This window comes from Eretmochelys imbricata, chromosome 3 (assembly GCF_965152235.1).
Source record: "Eretmochelys imbricata isolate rEreImb1 chromosome 3, rEreImb1.hap1, whole genome shotgun sequence".
Taxonomy (NCBI): Eukaryota; Metazoa; Chordata; order Testudines; family Cheloniidae; genus Eretmochelys; species Eretmochelys imbricata.
The window spans coordinates 114,448,749-114,467,501 of record NC_135574.1 but is presented as its reverse complement, the minus strand read 5'-3'; the positions used below and the strand labels follow the sequence as shown (position 1 = coordinate 114,467,501).

At 44.6% G+C, this 18,753-nt stretch overlaps 1 protein-coding gene across 5 annotated transcripts in view; it reads right to left on the bottom strand.

The window, feature by feature from the left end:
- Positions 1-13,015: 13,015 nt before the first annotated feature.
- The window catches only part of MTHFD1L (methylenetetrahydrofolate dehydrogenase (NADP+ dependent) 1 like), a 249,431-nt gene continuing 243,693 nt past the window's right edge, over positions 13,016-18,753 (bottom strand). For all 5 annotated transcript variants that reach the window (XM_077813207.1, XM_077813210.1, XM_077813209.1 and 2 more), the window contains one exon: positions 13,016-17,501. The gene's annotated coding sequence lies outside the window, so the exon portion shown is untranslated. The remainder of the gene's footprint in view (positions 17,502-18,753) is intronic.

Sequence of the window (18,753 nt, the reverse complement as noted above, 5' to 3'; positions counted from 1 at the left end):
TGAGGCCATTACTCCTCGTTCTGTCCTCTGCTACCACTGAGAATAGTCTAGAACCATCCTCTCTGGAACCACCTCTCAGGTAGTTGAAAGCAGCTATCAAATCCCCCCTCATTCTTCTCTTCTGCAGACTAAACAATCCCAGTTCCCTCAGTCTCTCCTCACAAGTCATGTGTTCCAGACCCCTAATCATTTTTGTTGCCCTTCGCTGGACTCTCTCCAATTTATCCACATCCTTGTTGTAGTGTGGGGCCCAAAACTGGACAGAGTACTCCAGATGATCCACCTCCCTGAGAGGTAGTAGCTAGTTCAGTGGCAGAATTCTTCAGTCAACCTACCAGTGTCTATATGGGGACTTAGATTGGCTTATCTCTGTTGCTCAGAGGTGTGGATTTTTCAGAGGACTGACATAGGGAAGCCGACCAAATTTTCTAGTGTAGACCAGGCCTTAGCAGTAAAAGCAGCTTTTCTTTGAAGCTTTTGAAAAACTCTTGGGAGTTGTTCAGTGATTTGCACCATGGCCTCACTCTTTTTGAACTAAGGCTAAAGAGTTAGACATTGGACTAGAAGATGAGTTTAATTGTTATTAATGGTCATTACTGACGTCAGTAGGAGTACATTTAGGTCAGTGCTGAGCACTTTTGAAAACTACCCACTACGGGTATGTCTACATTGGAATTCAAAACCTGAGGCCAGCCTGTGCCAACTTACTCAGGCTTGCAGGGCTTTGGCTAAGGGGCTGTCTAACTGAAGTGTAGACTTCTGCGCTCTGGCTGCAGCCCGAGCTCTGGGACCCTCCCATTTCGAAGGGTGCTAATGCTTGACCTCCAGCCTGAACCCAGAAGTCTACACTTCAATTAAACAGACCCACAGCACGAGCCCCGTGAGCCTGAGTCAGCTGGCAAGGGCTGCCTGCAGGTCCTTAATGAGAGTGTAGACGTGCCCCAAGAATTTGAATCACGGTTGTTAGATTGTAACATTGTTATATGTATTGTATGTGTGGCCATCTATGATGCAAATGTCACTATCTTGCATACCAGAGGCACTACAAAATTTATAGGAACTGAACTCCATTTCCTCCAAAAGTACAAGCACTAAGACATGGGAGCAGGTATAACAGGCCAGGGGAGGCTAAGCCTCCCCAGACAGAATGCAGTGCATCTCCCTTTGGCCGTGCACTGCTGGCCTGTCATCTTTGGAGCACCGCTGCTGAAAGGGCTCCAGGGCTGTGGCCCCACCCATGCTCCGCCCCAAGGCACCGCTCCTGCATCCCGCTCTTCCCCCATGGCTCTGCCCACGCTGCTCTTCTTCCCATCCCCGCTCCGCCCTTTTTCCCCACTGCCGCTCACACTTCTCCACCACTTCCCCTGCCACTTGTGCCTCTTCGCCCCCTCAGAGGCAGAGAGGTGCAGGCGGCGGACGGGGGGCCTCTCAGGAGAGGGAGCAGAGAGAGGCATGGATGGTGGGGCCGCTTGGGGGAGGGGGCAGAGAGAGGTGTGAGCAGAGTGGGGAGGCCCTCAGGGGAGGGAGGTGGGAGCGACCCCTCGGGGGAGAGGACAGAGATGGGGGACCCACAGGGGAGGGGGCAGAGAGGCACAGGTGACATGGGAGCCCTCAGGGGAGGGGGGCAGAGAGGCATGGGTCTTCATTCTGCGCTTATTGAGGCTGCTAAACTTCTCCCATGCTAACAGTGCAAGTGTTTTCATAGTGAAGTTTGAGTTAAGAGGAAGACTAAACAAAAAAAGGAAAAAAATTAACAAAATAAGACAAGCATCATAAACAAAATGTGTGATAGTGTGGAGTAGTGCTTTCTTTGATGCTTGCTTAGGAAAGGTTTCATCACATGGTATTAACATGGACATCCCATCCTCATTCCAATCCTGACTAGCACTTGGTGGAAAGCAGTTTTCCTACCTCAAATATTTTCAAGTGTTAGAGATTTTTTCCCCCATCTTGACTTGGGACAAAAATGTGAAATTTCAAAATTTTTCTGAAACCGAAACACCAACATTTTGTTGGTTCAGGTTAATCAAAATGTTTTGTTTCAAAAAAATTTGAACTGTTTTGATTTTGACCTTATTAGCTTTTAATTTTTTTGTGTAATTAGCTTAAATTTCTAAATGAAAGAAGTTGTTTTTAATCAGAACTTTATGTCAAAACAAAGTGTTTGACTATTTCACAAACTTTTTTTTCCCAACTTTTTTGAGTCTGGAGATCCTGCAAACAGTTTCAGTTTTGACAAATTACCATTTTTTCCAGTGGAAAAAAAAATCCGTTCTCTTCACTCCCAGTCTGATGCGCTATTCACTGGACCATACTGCCTCATGCTGGAAGCCATCAGAAGACTATTTAGGCAGTTGAGTGGGTGACAGAAGCCTCCAGATGGTTGCTGAATTCTGTGGCACATCCCATCCCACAGTTTATGATCACTAATATTGATGTTATTGATATTGATCACTAATATTAATGCTACAATAGCTAATATTTAGGTGAACAAAAAATGACAAAACATGTACCAGTGTTTTGAGTAAGTTACCATAGCTTCAAGATATGAGCAAACTTCATTCAATTTTGCTACAGGGAATGGCTGTAAACATTTCTGTAACTGTTCAAGCTCAAGTCAAGCTGGTTGTAGTAATGTGAAATGCAAGGTCAAAAGGCGAACACACTGCAAAACTTGAGCTTAGTGTTTATGTGTATGAACAAATGCTATTTGGAATGGTTCCATTTTAAGCACACTAAATAAGGTATGGCTGTTACAATGGCAAGTTTTTCTTTCCGTCTGGTACTGTGGTAATTTTCACAGAAATTAAGAGTTGAGAAAGCCCTAATGGGCCATATTTTCAAAGTTGGGCATGTGTAATCACACACATACCTTTTTATGCCCCTAATGTAAATGCTCAGATCTGATCTCACAGGTTCATTTGTCCACCCCCCAGCACAGGAATATTCTCTTACTGTATTTACTTGCCTCTTATTTAAAAGACAAGTAATTGGCTTCCTAATGCTTGTCTTCTGATATTGGTAAAAACTCAAGGATCAGATGGATAATGCAAGGAACATACATGAAATATGCAAGTGCCCTTAATTAGGTATGATTCTGGCATGTTCTTTGCATTAATCCTGGCATTCTTGGAAGGAACCCGTGAGTCTCTTATCTGATTTAAGAAAATCCTTTCTTGCATAAAGAAAGCAAGGAAAAAAGCAGAAGTGCTACAGGAAACGGTGATGACAATTCAGTAGGAGTGCCAGATCAGTACTGCACTATTACTCCAGACTGGTGATAGGCTGCATGCTGCTGCTGGGAGTACCGTCTTTTGAATGAAATGTAAAACGCAGGTTACCTGTTGTTTTAAAGAGCTCATGGCACTTTCCAAGAGATTAGGGGATGGTGAGCTGGGTATTCTCACCTAATTCCAGTTCAGGTAATTACAGTCTACTTACTGAAATTCCCACTGCAGTTTAAAATCACACACAAGATTCTTTTTCATTTCCTCTTCCATGCTGGTCTGTAGCATTACTAAGTACGGTTAAACAGTTGCTGTATTTCAGTATGCAGGTGGCTGAATTTCAGTAGAGGAAGTAACCTGAATAATACATTTTGGGAACTGTGGTGATGAGAGAGAATTGCCTGAATATAAGATGTGTCACTCTCTCCTGCCCACTAATAATTTGTTGTACTTTTGTTAATTCCTTTCAGTTTGTCAGTAACTTCCCGGCACTGACCCATTCCAAACTGTCTGCTGTATCCAGGTGTAATCTTGCTAGGACAACACAGAGAAATCTGAGACACTTCTCTATAAATTGTCAAAAATTGTACTGTGGTGAAATCCCATTGCAAGCTCATATCTAATTTGTTGTTCACTGTCAGATAGAACTTTCCAAAGATATTTATCCTGTTGAATTGTGGGATTTAAATCTCATTTTATCAATCCCTGTCCATATTTCTAACCTCTTAATGTATTTTTATACTTCTTTCCTTCTGACAGTCTTCATCACCTCCCAATTTAGCATCATCTGTGAATTTTATTAGCATGATGCTTACTCCTTCTACCTCACCCATTAATAAAAGCAAGCCTAACACCAATCTCTGAAGCTCCCTTCAAGATTTATAATTCCTCAATTCAACATATGGTCATTGATCAATGCACTTTAATTAAAAGTCATTGATTCAGTAGGTGCTCATATCCACTTGAAGTTTTTCTAATAAGACTTGGTGAGGCACTAAGTCAAATGCTTTTCTGAAATAAAGATGTATCTACTGCATTCTTTTCATCCACTGGAGTTATAATTCAGTCCCCATAGGGCTCAGATTTGTCTAGAAAAACTTGTTCTTATAAAGCCATCCTATATTTTTTATTCAGTTTTATTTTTCTCTAAGAACTTTAAATTATGTTAACAAATTTGTTTAGAAAAAAGAAAAGGAGGACTTGTGGCACCTTAGAGACTAACCAATTTATTTGAGCATGAGCTTTCGTGAGCTACAGCTCACTTCATCGGACGATGAAGTGAGCTGTAGCTCACAAAAGCTCATGCTCAAATAAATTGGTTAGTCTCTAAGGTGCCACAAGTCCTCCTTTTCTTTTTGCGAATACAGACTAACACGGCTGTTATTCTGAAATTTGTTTAGAGTATCTTCCATTGTTTTACAGGGATTGAATAGTTTCCTGTTTTCAATTTGTTTAGTTTTCATTAACAAGAAATGTAGGTGACAAGCTGCTATTAGACTTAGGAACTGTGGTTGTTTGAACCAAAGTTTAAAGTGGATCAATGTGGGAAGGAGAGTTCACCACTTCTGGTGGCTGCATGTTGTCATGGTTTTTATAAAATTTTAATTACTGTTCCATAAATAATGAGTATTAACTAACTGCATGCCATATACCTGTGGTCTCCAAACTGTGGGGCACGCCCCGTAGGGGGTCTCGGAGGAACATTTGGGGGTGTGTGGTGGGGCCTGGGCCTGCCCCCACAGAAGGCGGTGAGGGAGTGCCACCCAGCCCTGCTCTGCTCCGGCCCCAGTCCTGCTCCCAGCTACAGCCCCAGCCTTGGACCCTAGCTCCTGGCTTGGCCATGGTGCCACTCCCAGCCCCAGCTGCTGGCCCCGACCACGGCCCCACTCTAGCCCCCCTCCCAAGCCTTGGCCCCCAACCACAGCTCCATCCTTGGCCTGGGCTCCAGAGCCTCCTTCAGCTGCAGCCCTGGCCTCAGCCCATGGCTCCCGGCCCAGCCCCAGCTCTTGTCCCAACCTTGGCCCCCTAACCCTGTCTGCACCCTTCTACCGGTGGGAGCCCCGGACCAGTGCCCAGCCCTAGCTCCTGATAGCACCTCAGGGGGAGAGGAGTGGGAGAGACTGGAGTAAGGGGGGAGGTGTGGCATGAAAAATTTGGGAACTATTGCCATATACACATGCCACTGCATACGTAAAACCTCAGTTACGAACACTATGGGAATGGACGTTGTTCGTAATTCTGAAATGTTTGTAACTCTGAACAAAACACTATGGTTGTTCTTTCAAAAGTTACCTGAAAATTGACTTAATACAGCTTAGATACTTTACTAGGCATCAGAAAAATGCTGCTTTTAACCATCTTAATTTAAATGAAACAAGCACAGAAAGAGTTTCTTTACCAGGTCAAATCTTGTACTGTCAGCGTGGGGCATTGTGGAATGGCTCCTGAAAGCCAGTAACAGTCAATATAAGCAACACTGTCTACACTGACACTGTGTCGACCTAACTACATCGACCAGGACTCTGTGGTGCTCCCACAGGTGGTGTTATTAGAGCAGCATAAAGAGGCACTTAGTCAATGGGAGCCAAATTTAAGTGAAGACACTTCCACAGCTAGGTTGACACAAGGCAGCTTACGTTGATGTAACCGCATAGTGTCAACCAGGTTTAAGTCCCTGCTTGGAAATGGGCTGTTTTGGCATCATACCTTGAGAAATTCCAACATTTTGGTTTAAAGTACATTAAAAAAAATCTATGATATAACTGAACTGTTTCAATAAATCCTATTGGTCTGGAGAAAAACCGTGTATTATGGTAATTTCCAGAGGTCCCACTCTGGAGCCGGGCTCCTTTGTACTAAGTGTCAAGTATCAGGGGGTAACCGTATTAGTCTGTATCCAAAAAACAACAAGGAGTCCAGTGGCACCTTAAAAAAGACTAACTGTTAGTCTTTAAGGTGCCACCAGACTCCTTGTTCTTTGTATATTAGGTGTCGTACAAACATGCAATGAACAAATAGTCCCTTCCCTAAAGAGCTTACATTCTGTTGTTGCACTGGCAATCTACCTCCCATGGCAATTACTAATAAATTATCATTTAGTGTTAACAATGTGGTCGGTGCTGCGCTATGGAAAAACAGATGGTGACAATTTGGCATCTTAAATTAATATTTCATTATTACAGACTCATAGGTATGCAGGGATGAAGGGACCTCAAGAGGCCATTTTGTACTTAGACCTGTGCCGAGGCAGGAACAAGTAAGTATACTTAGCCAATCCTTCCCCTCCTATAATTATACACTCACTTCTTGTGAGTGGTGCATAAGGAATGGGTTTTACATGGGCTTTGGATGATTTTTCAAATGTTCTTTCTTCACGAACACTTTGTTTTAGGAACAAAAATATACAATTTCTACATTTCTTTTAAAGTCCATAAGGTTTGCCCCATAAGGTTTTGCACTCTCGTGTTGTTAATTCCTTTTATTTTTCTGGCAGGTCCCGACTGTATTGCTGCTGACCAAAGTGGAACTCTGTCCAAACATTTCTCAAAGCTTGAGAATTAAAAAGTTTACTGGGTGAATAAATATTTGAGTTTTTACATGAAAACCACACACACGCACAAATATGTATCTACTCACACACGGCTGTGTGTGTATAATACATTACACTCAAGTGTATTGGGCAGAGGAACACTATTATGACCACACTTGTAGAAATATTTTAGTTTGACTGATTTGTTACATAAACACTGAGGCCTCAAGCATTGTGTAATCACACTGCTCCATTATAGCAGTCCCAGTCTCAGCCCTAAAGCCAAAGGCGTTTTCAGTGTTTCTAAGATCCCCTCAACTGGGGATTCCAGTTCAGACCCTAAAATTTAAACCCAGTTGAAATTTCTTTGGTTTAAGGACTGTCTCCCTTTGTGAAAAACTAAAAAGAGAGACAAATTGCCTCCAGACCTAAGAAGTTAAAGGGCCACACAAGGTTGGACTTAAAATCCTTAGAGTTCAGTGAAGTGTTGGTGCTGGGGTAGTGAGGAAAAGAAAGAAATCCAGCCTCCAATTTCAAATCCACTTGCTCTCCTTGATTTTAGGGGTCAATCTTTGAGCCCTCTGCAGAGCTGTGCATGATGCAGGACCTGAGCTGTCCATTACCTGTGCTCTCTGGCAAGTAAGAGGAATCTCTGGGCATCTCTAACTTATGTAATCTGGTAATAGCCCCCAAGGGGACATTATGCCCTCCAAGGAGTGCTGAAGTGCAGCAGTGTTCCAGCTTCACCTCCTCCTCAGCTATGCTCCTGGCATACTCTTGCTGCTGGACAAAATATCGTAGAGCTTTATGCCACTGGTGGAGCTCTCAGCTGCTCTGCATCGGGCACTGACTATGGAAGGCTGTGGGGCATTGGAAGGAGCAGTGGGGTGTGTGTCAAGAGGTTGGTGGTGTTTTGGCAGCTGATGGGTCAGGATCAAATGTGAGGTAGGGTAAGAACTAGAGGATTTGGCAGGTGCGAGAAAGTTTGGATGCATCTGCTCATTGAAGTTTTTGGGAGAGGCAGCAAGAACTGTGGGAAAATTTCACTGTGAGGATGGGGTTGGGGAACTTCGATGTACGGGAAGGGAGGTAAGTTCAGGCGCTTTGCAGAGACAGTTACAAAACAGAATCCTACAGCTGACCCCAACAATCCTGATCAGCTACAAGAGACATAAATCAGCAAAGAATTAACTGAGCCGCCTTAGCAAGTAGACAAAGACTTGGCTGTTTTCCCTCCTCCTTCTCCCTTCCAAACTGAAAATGCTGCAGAGGGTGAAGAAACATTTACTATTTGAACAGACTATTGGAGATCACCCATTACAAAAGACTGTAAAACTCACCTGGCCAGAGATTCCTGAGAGAGAGAGAGCGGGAGCAGGCAGCATGAAATAACATGGACAGTCACACATGTGATGCACTCTCACCATGTACAGCAAAATCTATGTCTGAGAAGGGAATTTTGATGCTAATTCTTTTTTTTCTATGGGATTTCCCCAGTGAGGTGTTGCAAAAATCAGGACAGACTTGTTCCCTCTAAGAGCAGTGCTCAGTTACACATTTAAAACATTTAAAATATTTTTTCCATAAAGTGTCAGATATTGCCCCTTCCAGAGCCATGATATGGATCTGACATGGAAAACCTCTTTTATATAACATTTCATATGCAAGTGGACTTAGGTGGGGAAGTATTTACATACTAATATTCAGAGGCACCAACTTTGTGATTTCCGAGGGGGTGCTTGATCCCTGCTCTGCCCCAGGCCCCGCCCCCATCCCTTGCACCAAACCCCCACTCCACCCCTGCTCCTTCCCAGCCCCTTCTGCCCCACCCTCTGAGCATGCCCCACCCCTGCTCCTCCCTTCCCTCCCCCCCTGAGCACCTCCTGCATGTCACCGAACAGCTGATCACTGGTTGGTGGGCAGCGCTGGGGAAGAGCTGTTTGAAGGGCTCTGTCAGCAGGCGGGAGGCACTTGGGGGGAGGTGGAGGAGCTGATTGGCAGTGAAGCTGAGCACCCAATTTTTACCCCCAACATAATGTGGAAAGCAGCCTGTGTTTCTGCCAACTCTGTATCCAGTTACCATCATTATTTCATTAGGATTTAAATTTAAATCTGAGGTGACCTGAATCAAAGTAAATACTTGTGTGCACCACTCTCTCCAATACAACTTTTCTATTAGAGTGTAGATTGAGAGGGGATTAGTTACTGCTCTGAATATGCAGTATCGAAGGGAGTGTTGTGACAATGGAATGCTTACTGGATTTATGGCCTACGGACTATTATCCCTGAATGTCAAGCAAAGACTAACTATTCACTTAAATTAAGTTATGCTAAGGAAAACCCGGTGCATGCTGGGAACTTTGCTATGAGAACTTTGTATAGATGTTCTGAGAGTGTGTTCAAGGGACTTTGTTTATGAATTAATATTGTTTGGATTAAAAAGACTATTAAACTCTGGTAAGGATTGCTCTGGACAGATTGGGTACTTTTCCGGGGACAGAAATGCAGGAAGGAGACTTCATTTTCTCTATTTGTTTTGTCTCTTCCCATTTCTTGGCTTCTCTTTGTTTTTTGCTCCAGTTAAGGGAGTGCAATGCCTACAGTGCCTGGCATTTCTTAGGCTTAAACACCATAGCGTAAATAATCCTGGATTTGAATTTTGTTTACACAACTGATGCTGCCTCATGTGGATGCAACTAGCAGAAGGGAGGACGAAACTTATTCCAGGAACTGACTTCTCACCTGTGATATAGCCTTCCAACTTGACTGACGTACTAGTCATAGACACCGACTCCGTGGGTGCTCCAGGGCTGCTTGGGCGGGCACTCACTCACTGCCCTGCTGGGCGCTCGCCACACCTCTCCGCCAGCCCTCCTTCTGCCGCTCACCACACCTCTCCGCCAACTACCCTGCTGGCCTCTCACCAAAATGTCTTCAGGGCCCACCATTTAACACAGCTCTCAGTGATTTCAGCTCTTAGTGATGTCAGCTGTTAGTGGGGAGCCTCACTGCTGGGGCACACTGGGCAGTCTCTTGCTTCGGAGACACTATCCCAAAGCAGGTCATACTTAGACCCAGTGGTGAGCTGGAGCTGGTTCGCACCAGTTTGCGCAAACCGGTTGTTAAATTTTGAAGCAGTTTTAGAACCAGTTGTTAACCAGATGGGCTCCGGCCGGGAAGTGATGTAATTCCTCCTCCAGCCGCCGGGGGCGCTGCGGGAGCCATGTGGGCTGCAGCCTGGCCCTGGGCACGAGCCCTGTTGCTGCTGCTGCTGCTCCCCTGGCCCTGGGGCTCCCGCTGCTGCCTGGTGGGTCCCCGGCTGCTCTGCTGGGTCTGCTCCGAGCCGCTCTCCCCGTGAACACCCACCACCCTGCCGCAGCCAGCCCCTGCCTCCAGCCCCCCCTCACCCCCTGCCCGCAGCCAGCCCGTCTCCAGCCACCCCCTGCCCTGCCTCCAGCCCCTGCTGCACCCCCGCACCCCCTACCTGCAGCCAGCCCGTCTCCACCCACCCCCGCACCCCCTGCCTTCAGTCAGCCCCTGCCGCACCCTCGGCACGCACCAGCCCCTGCCACACACACCCCATGCCCTGCCTGCAACCAGCCCCTGTCTCCAGCCACCCCCACACCCCTCTGCCCGCAGCCAGCCACCCCCGCACCCCTCCACCCGTAGCCAGCCCTGCTGCACCCCCTGCCCTGCCCGCAGCCAGCCCCTCTCTCCAGCCACACCCGCACCGCCTGCCCGCAGCCAGCCCCTGCCACACCCCCAGCAGTCCCTGCCTGCACCAGCCCCTGCCTCCAGCCCCCCCCGCGCCCCGTGCCCGCAGCCAGCCCCCGCCTCCAGCCCCGTGCCCGCAGCCGGCCCCCGCCTCCAGCCACCCCCTGCCCTGCCTCCAGCCACCCCTGCACTCCCTGCCCACAGCCAGACCCTGCTGCTCCCCCTGCCCTGCCCGCACCAGCCCATCTCCAGCCACCCCCGCACCCCCTGCCCGCAGCCAGCCGGTCTCCAGCCAGCCCCTGCCGCACCCCCTGCCCGCAACCAGCCCCCCCCGCGCCCCCTGCCCTGCCCACAGCCATCCCCCCCCGCTCCCCCTGCCCGCAGCCAGCCCCTGCCTCCAGCCCCCCCATGCCCCCTACCCGCAGCCAACCACCCCTGCCGCACCCCCTGCCCTGCCTGCAGCCACCCCTGCACCCCCTGCCTGCAGCCAGTCCCTGCCTCCAGCCCCCACCGGCGCCCCCTGCCCGCAGCCAGGCCCTGTCTCCCGCGACCCCCGCACCCGCTGCCTCCAGCCAGCCCGTACAGCACCCCCTGCCCTGCCCGCAGCCAGCCCTGCTCCCCCTTGCCTCCAGCCAACCCCGCATCCTCCTGTCTCCAGCCAGCTCCGCATCCCCTGCCCTACCCGCAGCCTGCCCCGCACCCCCTTTCCTCCAGCTAGCCCTGCCCCACGCCCGTCTGCAGCTGGCCCCACGTCCACTGGTGCCCTGCAGTTCCCAGGGCAATAACCTTGCACACCTGCTTCAATGAGGGGGTCAGCGAGCAGCTGGGACCCACACATGTGCACACCCTAGGGTGACCAGACAGCAAGTGTGAAAAATCAGGACAGGGGGTGGGGGGTAATAGGAGCCTATATAAGAAAAAGATCCCAAAATTGGGACTGTCCCTATAAAATCGGGACATCTGGTCACCCTAGCACACCCCCAGGGAGTGGCGGGGACCCACACTTGTGAAACGGAGCTCATTTCTAGATCAGGCCCATCTTTTTAAAAAAGAACTTTAGGCAGGGTTAACATACATCTGTATTTTCCCGGACAGGTCAGGCTTTTTGGTTCTTAAATTGCTGTCCGGGAAAATAAGGACATATAGTAACCCTGTTGGTACAAAAAATACATACTGGGGCACATCCCTTAAATCAGAACTTTTTATAGGGAACCGGTTAAGATTTTGGCAGCTCATCACTGCTTAGACCTAGGTGTCAGTGATTTCAACTCTGCAGCATGTAACAAGACTTGCAATTGAGTCTAAATTAGCTCTGTTATTACACAGTGGAGAGAGAGAGAAAGGGTCAAACGGTGTTTGGGACCCTTAGGCAGGGCCCACACCACCAGGTACAAGAACCTGTCCCCACCCTTTCTCCACTCACTGGGCTTTGGAACCCATGTCACCTGCCTAGTGAGTGCCATTTAGTTGAGGGTGAGTCCCTCAATCGGGAAACGTCAAGTACAGTTATGTTGTCCTTGATTCCCTTTATTACTCCTGCCCCCAAACCAAGGAGACTGGGGATCCCACACCAGCCAAAAGTGACCGTTTAGGCAAGCAATCCCATCATGCTGAGCACCTAGGCAGGGTGGGTGTGCCTATGTAAACGAGATCAGCTAATGAAGTCCTCTTCCACAGCTCGTCACTAGACGTCAGGGAAGAGCTCATTCAGTCTCTGCTTACACCATCATCAAGAAGGGGGGTAAGGAAAGGAAAAGCTGGTTTTGCAACTTGATCGCATCCCTGACCCCTTAGCGAATAGCCATTGAGGAACTTAAGCTCCTGGAGGGTATCTAATTCTTTTTGGAACCCAATTATAATTTTGGTGTTCCCAGCATCCCCTCTGGCAATGAGTTCCACAGGCTGTCAGGGGATAAAAAACACTTCTGCAAATTGTTCATCGGTATCCATAAGAAGGTATATACTTTATTTTTTTTTAATGTACACACCACTGAGTTTTGGATTTTGAAATACAAAAAAAAAAGACAACAAAACTTTTAAGTAGCTTGAACATATTTCTGTGCAGTCAGGTTTTTACTCCAGTGGTAGCAACTAAGTATTAACTGAGTACAAAAAAAGCAGATCTATGGATATAAATGATAATACAGAAATTGCCATGTGGCTCCTAACATAAAAAATAAGAAGCAAAGAAAAATAGTTCACGTCTTTTCCCATAATTGTGATTATGGAACATGTCCTAAAACTGGTCTGGCGTTACAGCCCAGAGCAGGGAGTCAGGTCACCTGGATTCTATTCCTAGCTCTGCAACTGACTCACTGTGACCAAGCACATAATGTTGCTTCTCTGTGCCGCATATTGCAAACCAGTAACCTAGGAATATTAGGTTTCAGAGTAGCAGCCGTGTTATTCTGTATTCGCAAAAAGAAAAGGAGTACTAGTGGCACCTTAGAGACTAACCAATTTATGTGAGCGTAAGCTTTCGTGAGCTACAGCTCACTGCATCCGATGAAGTGAGCTGTAGCTCACAAAAGCTTATGCTCACATAAATTGGTTAGTCTCTAAGGTGCCACTAGTACTCCCTTTCTTCCTAGGAATACTACTGGCTACCCACTTTTGCAAACTCCTTCGAAATCTTCCAAAAAAGGCTCTATAAAAGTATATCATTGCTTGATTTCCTCTCTTCACCCAGGATATTTTTCAGGATTTATCTCTTGAGACTGCTGCAGTTTTTATGAAGAGCTGCAGCCTTCACAAATATTGCTATATACTACGCAATGTGAAAGGATTCCAAACCTTTTATAGCAATATGTTCATGACCACTCATACCTCAGCATGAAGTGGGTTTTAAAAGCTTCTGACATTCCACAATACTTTGCAATTTGCAGGCATAGTATACAGGTCACTTGTAATATTTCGTAACAATTAGATTCTCTAAAATAAGCAATATTCACTGCCTTCTCTTCTGTAACAATCCTTTCTCTTACATTTCCTCCCCAACCACGATCTGTTAGCATCTGTGCTATCCTCATGTGGTATGAAAAGTCCTCAGGTAAGGGACCTTATCTTCCTATAAGTCCACAAAGCACCAGTAACACCTAACAGCACTATATAAATAATGATACTCATAATACTTTTTTCCACTTTAAAGAATAAATAACCTAGAAGGCATTCTAAATAAAGCAAATGAAAGGAAAAAATAACACACTGAGGGCAGGATTTTCAGAAGAGCTCAGTGATGGCTTAAATCTGCTCCCACTCAATGGTAAAACTGCCATTGATGTCAATGGGACCAGAACGATGGCAGTGCTGAGTGCTTTAGAACATCTCACCCTAAAACTTGAAAGGATAAATAGGTGAAGAAGCTGAAATTGGTTAGTTCAAAAGATTTCTGCAGATATTTGAGTAGGGAAAAGCAAACCTGGGAAATAATGAAAGAGACTGAAATGGCTCAAAGATTTCTTGGTGATGAATACATCAGAACATTGTAGCATTAAAAAAAAAATCCTCTACCCAGATGACTGTCAAGAAATCACACGCACCTCATTAACTCCTGACTATCTTCACTGACTCTTGTGCTGCAGTAAGAGAAATAAGTACCAGAAATATTGTTCAGGGAGGAAAGACAGTATAGTCTAAATTAAAAATATTTACCTGGAACATATGCTATGGGGACCCATGTGTATATAAAATGGGAGTTTGGAGTGGTTTGTTAAATCGTATCACTCTGAGAGCCTCACATTCCTCATGCAGCGTTCACTGGTCAATAGCAGTGGATGCTTCAAAACCAGGAGTGCTTAGAATCCGCACTGCACTGAGGTCAGAACTGAGTTAGCTGTAGTAGAAGCCCTGTGGTAGAACATGGCTGTTGCTAGAGGTTTCTTTAGGCAGTGTGGAACAGACACTTTTTCTGACAACCATTCGAGGAAACCCCCCAAGTGTAGATTTATATTTTTCTCCCAGGTGGTGTTTGAGCCTATCTACATGACAAATACAAATGAGTTGTGGGATTAGACTACAATATAGGTATAAACATAGCGTAGATTGAGCCTAAGGCACAGTTTAATAAAATCTCTTAGACCAAAAATCTCTGCCCACAATTGTCTGGAAAACTGGGCTCAAATCTTGCTAGTAACAGGCTTGTTTATACATCATTGTAGCTGGTATGGTATAATCACAGATGGCCCAGAGTCTAGCCTGGCATAAGCTAAATTTGTGAAGTGAACCTTGTTAACAGAACATGTCAAATGCTTTGGAACCATTAGAGTCCCATCTTTACTGTAACTCCGTGCTAGATGTCCGAGTTACAACACAGTAGTCCTCATAGTTAAAATATGTTTCTGGAAGGAGCATTATTTCTACTGTGCCCCCAGTCCGTGCTGCTGTCTCACTAGCGTCCAAGGCTCTGGCACAGTTAAGGTACACAGTTGAAACAAGGTTCAATCCCTGCAAGACTAAACTCTTTAAAAAAACTGGTTAGAGAACTGTGTGATGTAATGGAGTCCCCAAACATGGTGGGAGTGGCGATGTAAACAGGACCAAAGAGACATTGTTCAAGCCTATAACATATATAGACATGAGTAAGCTGGGTGGAGCACTACTGGAAGATGTCACTTGGGAAATAAACTATTTCAGGTCATTATTTCACTGTTTTCACTTAAAAGGACAATGATATATTGTCTCTCCAGACCCCATTGTTTTGTTGCTCTTTTATTGAAGGAACCAGTCCATGAGCATTTCCTGAGAAGGAGCACTTCAAAAGCTTGAAAATACAATATTCTGTGTATTTTCAGAAGCCTCTATTTTATTCTGGATTGCTGTCAGAAAAAAGTCCAAAGAAAGAAGAGTCAGTTACTGTGGTGGTCTAAAAGCATACTGCGTGAGATTCTACTCAGCAATCTGCTGAATACTTGTTCAAATGAATATCCAATTCAGCTATGAGGCACACTCAGTTTTATATGTTAAGTATGATGGTTAAAAATGGAAAACATGCTCTTGAGAGGCCCAAAATTCTGTGTCATATGAAAGCGCCATGGTTTCAAAAATGCTCTGTTTTTGAGACTACACATATGTATCCTGTTCACCACATACAGGATACACACTATATAGAAAAAACAGCCTAGTAGGAGAAAGCCATAACCAACCGTATGCCTGAAATTACTCAAGGACCCCCAAAAGTGCAACACCCTAGTTTAGCACCCAACCTCATCATTGTAACCACCTCATCACATAGACAGCTTGTTTTTTTCATTGTGTGCCTTTCTTTTTGAAAACCAAGCCGTACCAGCTTGTAGTTCTTGAAAACGAGCTTAGAAAACTGGCGTCATCTCTTTTTTAAATTATAAATTGCATATAATAATCAAAATAGAGAAGTGCTGAGAAAATGAACCAAATCATTAAAAAAAAATTGGTTTATTAGGCTTCCTATCAGCCAGATCCTCCATGGCAGAAATGGAGTCCTAGTGTAATGCATTCTTGGGTGACAGAGAGCAGCTGGAGCTTACTAATGTGACTTTTGGAGGTTCAGGACTTTTGTTTGTGCCCAGAAATAACTGGATGGAGTCAACATTTTGCTACTGGAAACCTAAATGAGGCCATATTAAAGTATTAAATATGAGCATTATTTCTGCATAAAATACCAGACATTTTTAGCAGCTGGCCCTTACATCTAGGTTGATAATTATGTGGACTTGGTTGATGGTGTACAATGTATTATCTGAGTAGCATGACATTTTGGGCTGTTCTCCACTTTACTAGGTGGTGTTGTAATAATGTGTTTTCAATGTCCAAAATATTGTGCAAAGGAGTTCACTGAATGAATCAGGTCAAAGGAGCATGTGCACTAGGAGGAAGACCTTTCTTTCAGGCACATATTTGGAAAATAAACAGCAAAAACGAGAAAAGAAATACTCAAAAGTAACCTGTTAAATATGTACTGTGTGAAAGTTTGCCTTACTGTAGCAGTGATTCATTCAATGGGCACTCAAAGAAAGTCAAAAGAACTGCTCAATTTGGATTTTAACATGCTACAGCACCCAACTGTCCCTACAGAGGGTGGCTGGAGCATGGGAACAGCATACCACAACCCCCAAATAAAGAATGGTTAGTTTTCACTGGCAGTACCACCTGCTGACTGTAAAGCAACACCAGACCCTCAATTTTGCACTGTAAGGAAAACCCTCCAGAATAATGACAATAACCCACTCCACTGGGAAACAAGGTTAGAGGTTGATATTTTTCGAAAAACTGACAAGACAGACATTCCTTCTGTCTCCTTAGACAGCTGATTTTAAAAAGAAACAAAGCTTGTTGACATTTGGGATTTATGGTCAAGATACTGAACAAAATAGACCAAAAACACTGTAAAACTGGTAACAAGCGCCTTTGACAGATGAAAGTACCTATGACTATTGGACATACTATGTTTTAAGTTTTTCAGAGCCGATTGGCCTCAGAGGAAACAAATTCTGTATTAAAAAACTCTTGCTTGTTATTCTTCAACAGTCCCCTCACTTGAAATTTGGCTCTTCCCCAGCAGTGCCCATAGCAACACTTGCTGATAACTCAGAAATGTGCAGCTAATTTGTGTGTGGTTTCAGCTCCTGAATGCCAGCAGCTGAACTGTACTTTTCAAGAGCAACAGGCTTTATCAAGCAGTGTAATCCTGTTTATGTTAATTTTTTAGATGGCCACTGATGAAGGAAATACTTTTGTTAGCAGCTCAAATAAAGAATACAAAATCCTTGAGTGGAAAATTTCACCTTTCTGTTCACACCATATTATCGATAAAACAAACATTCTGAAATGCAAGCAATAGTAAGCATGGCAAAAGATTTCTCTGCACTAAACCAAGAATAAATTAGTTTGTAACAAACTTTTTTTGTGTGTGTCATAAAAATGGGTAGAAAGACGTGTAGATTTTCTCTCTCTGGTCTATCTTGATATCCCTCCAGAGACACATAACAGGCATATTTCAAATTCACTCGTCTCCTATTGCAGGAAATAGTGAAGTAGCAGTTTGTATTTTCAGAATTCTGGAAAAGAAGAAAAGTATTGCAGAAATAATTTTCATTGGGTGAAGAAACAGGAATAAAGAAACAAAAGCTAAGGTATGACAAGAGGCTCTGTAATGTTTCAATGGTAGAAGTTTTTGCCCTGAGCATAATTAGATCAAACATTTAACTATACCATGTGCTACAAATAACATATTTCCAGTTAATACAAACCCTTTCTGTATATCCAGTGGAAGGAAAACACAAAACACACACACGCTAGCACTATTATGGGCTTCTGAAGAGTTGACATTTTGCAATAGAGAGTTCCATTGACTTAAAACTTGGTGCATAGAATTTAGGAAAGTTTTTGTTAAAGTGATAAAAAAAAAAAACCCCCAACAAGATGCATTTTCAACCAGAACTGATCAAGAAACTAAAACAATATAAACATTAATCACCTTTCCAGGAGGAAAACACAAATGATTCACTGGTAGTGAAGGCTAATTAAGAATAATCTCAACCCATTTATATGGAGAGAAAGTTGTCAGCAGACAGATCTGGGGGAAATACTGCATAGAAAAATACAATCCCAACCCCACTATCTAACAACAATTAAGAAAGCAAACAGAAATCTGGAGTGTATCAACAGCAGAATAAAGCACAACTCACAGGAGATAATTATGGCAATTTAACAAAGGGGCTGGCAGGATCACAAGTGAAGTATTGTATTATAATTTTTGATGAGGTAGTGTCTACCACCCCCAATTTGTAACTGGATCCCATTGTGATAGGTACTGTATATGGGGATAAAGACGAAGGGTTTTTGTTAAATCTAACAGGTTGAAGGGGTGTGCACTGCTGTTGACTTGCTTTGTGTCACCTGTTTCTCTATTTAAATATATGTGAGCCCATGGTGAAAGGATAGGTAGGCTTTTTAGAAATTCAAATAAATATATTTGTGGAGTCATATTACAGGGATTCTAGTGAAGAATTAGGAAAGATTCAGAAGGGGCATAATCAAGAGTCACCGTGGTTATCATTATGTGGAAAGGTTATTAAAATGGGCTTAAAGGATGAAGCTCTGGCCCATTGAAGTCAATGGTAGGTCTGCCATGCAGTGGGGCTACGATTTCTTCCAGAGTCATTAAAAATCTGAATAGGACATGACTGAACTTCTGAGGAGTGAAATTTCTAGAGGGTAACAGATACAAAAGAAGGGAACTGGGAATGGAAGTGAGACAATGTGTTGGGAAATTTTGCTACACAGGCTGTAATTAATGCATACAATGCA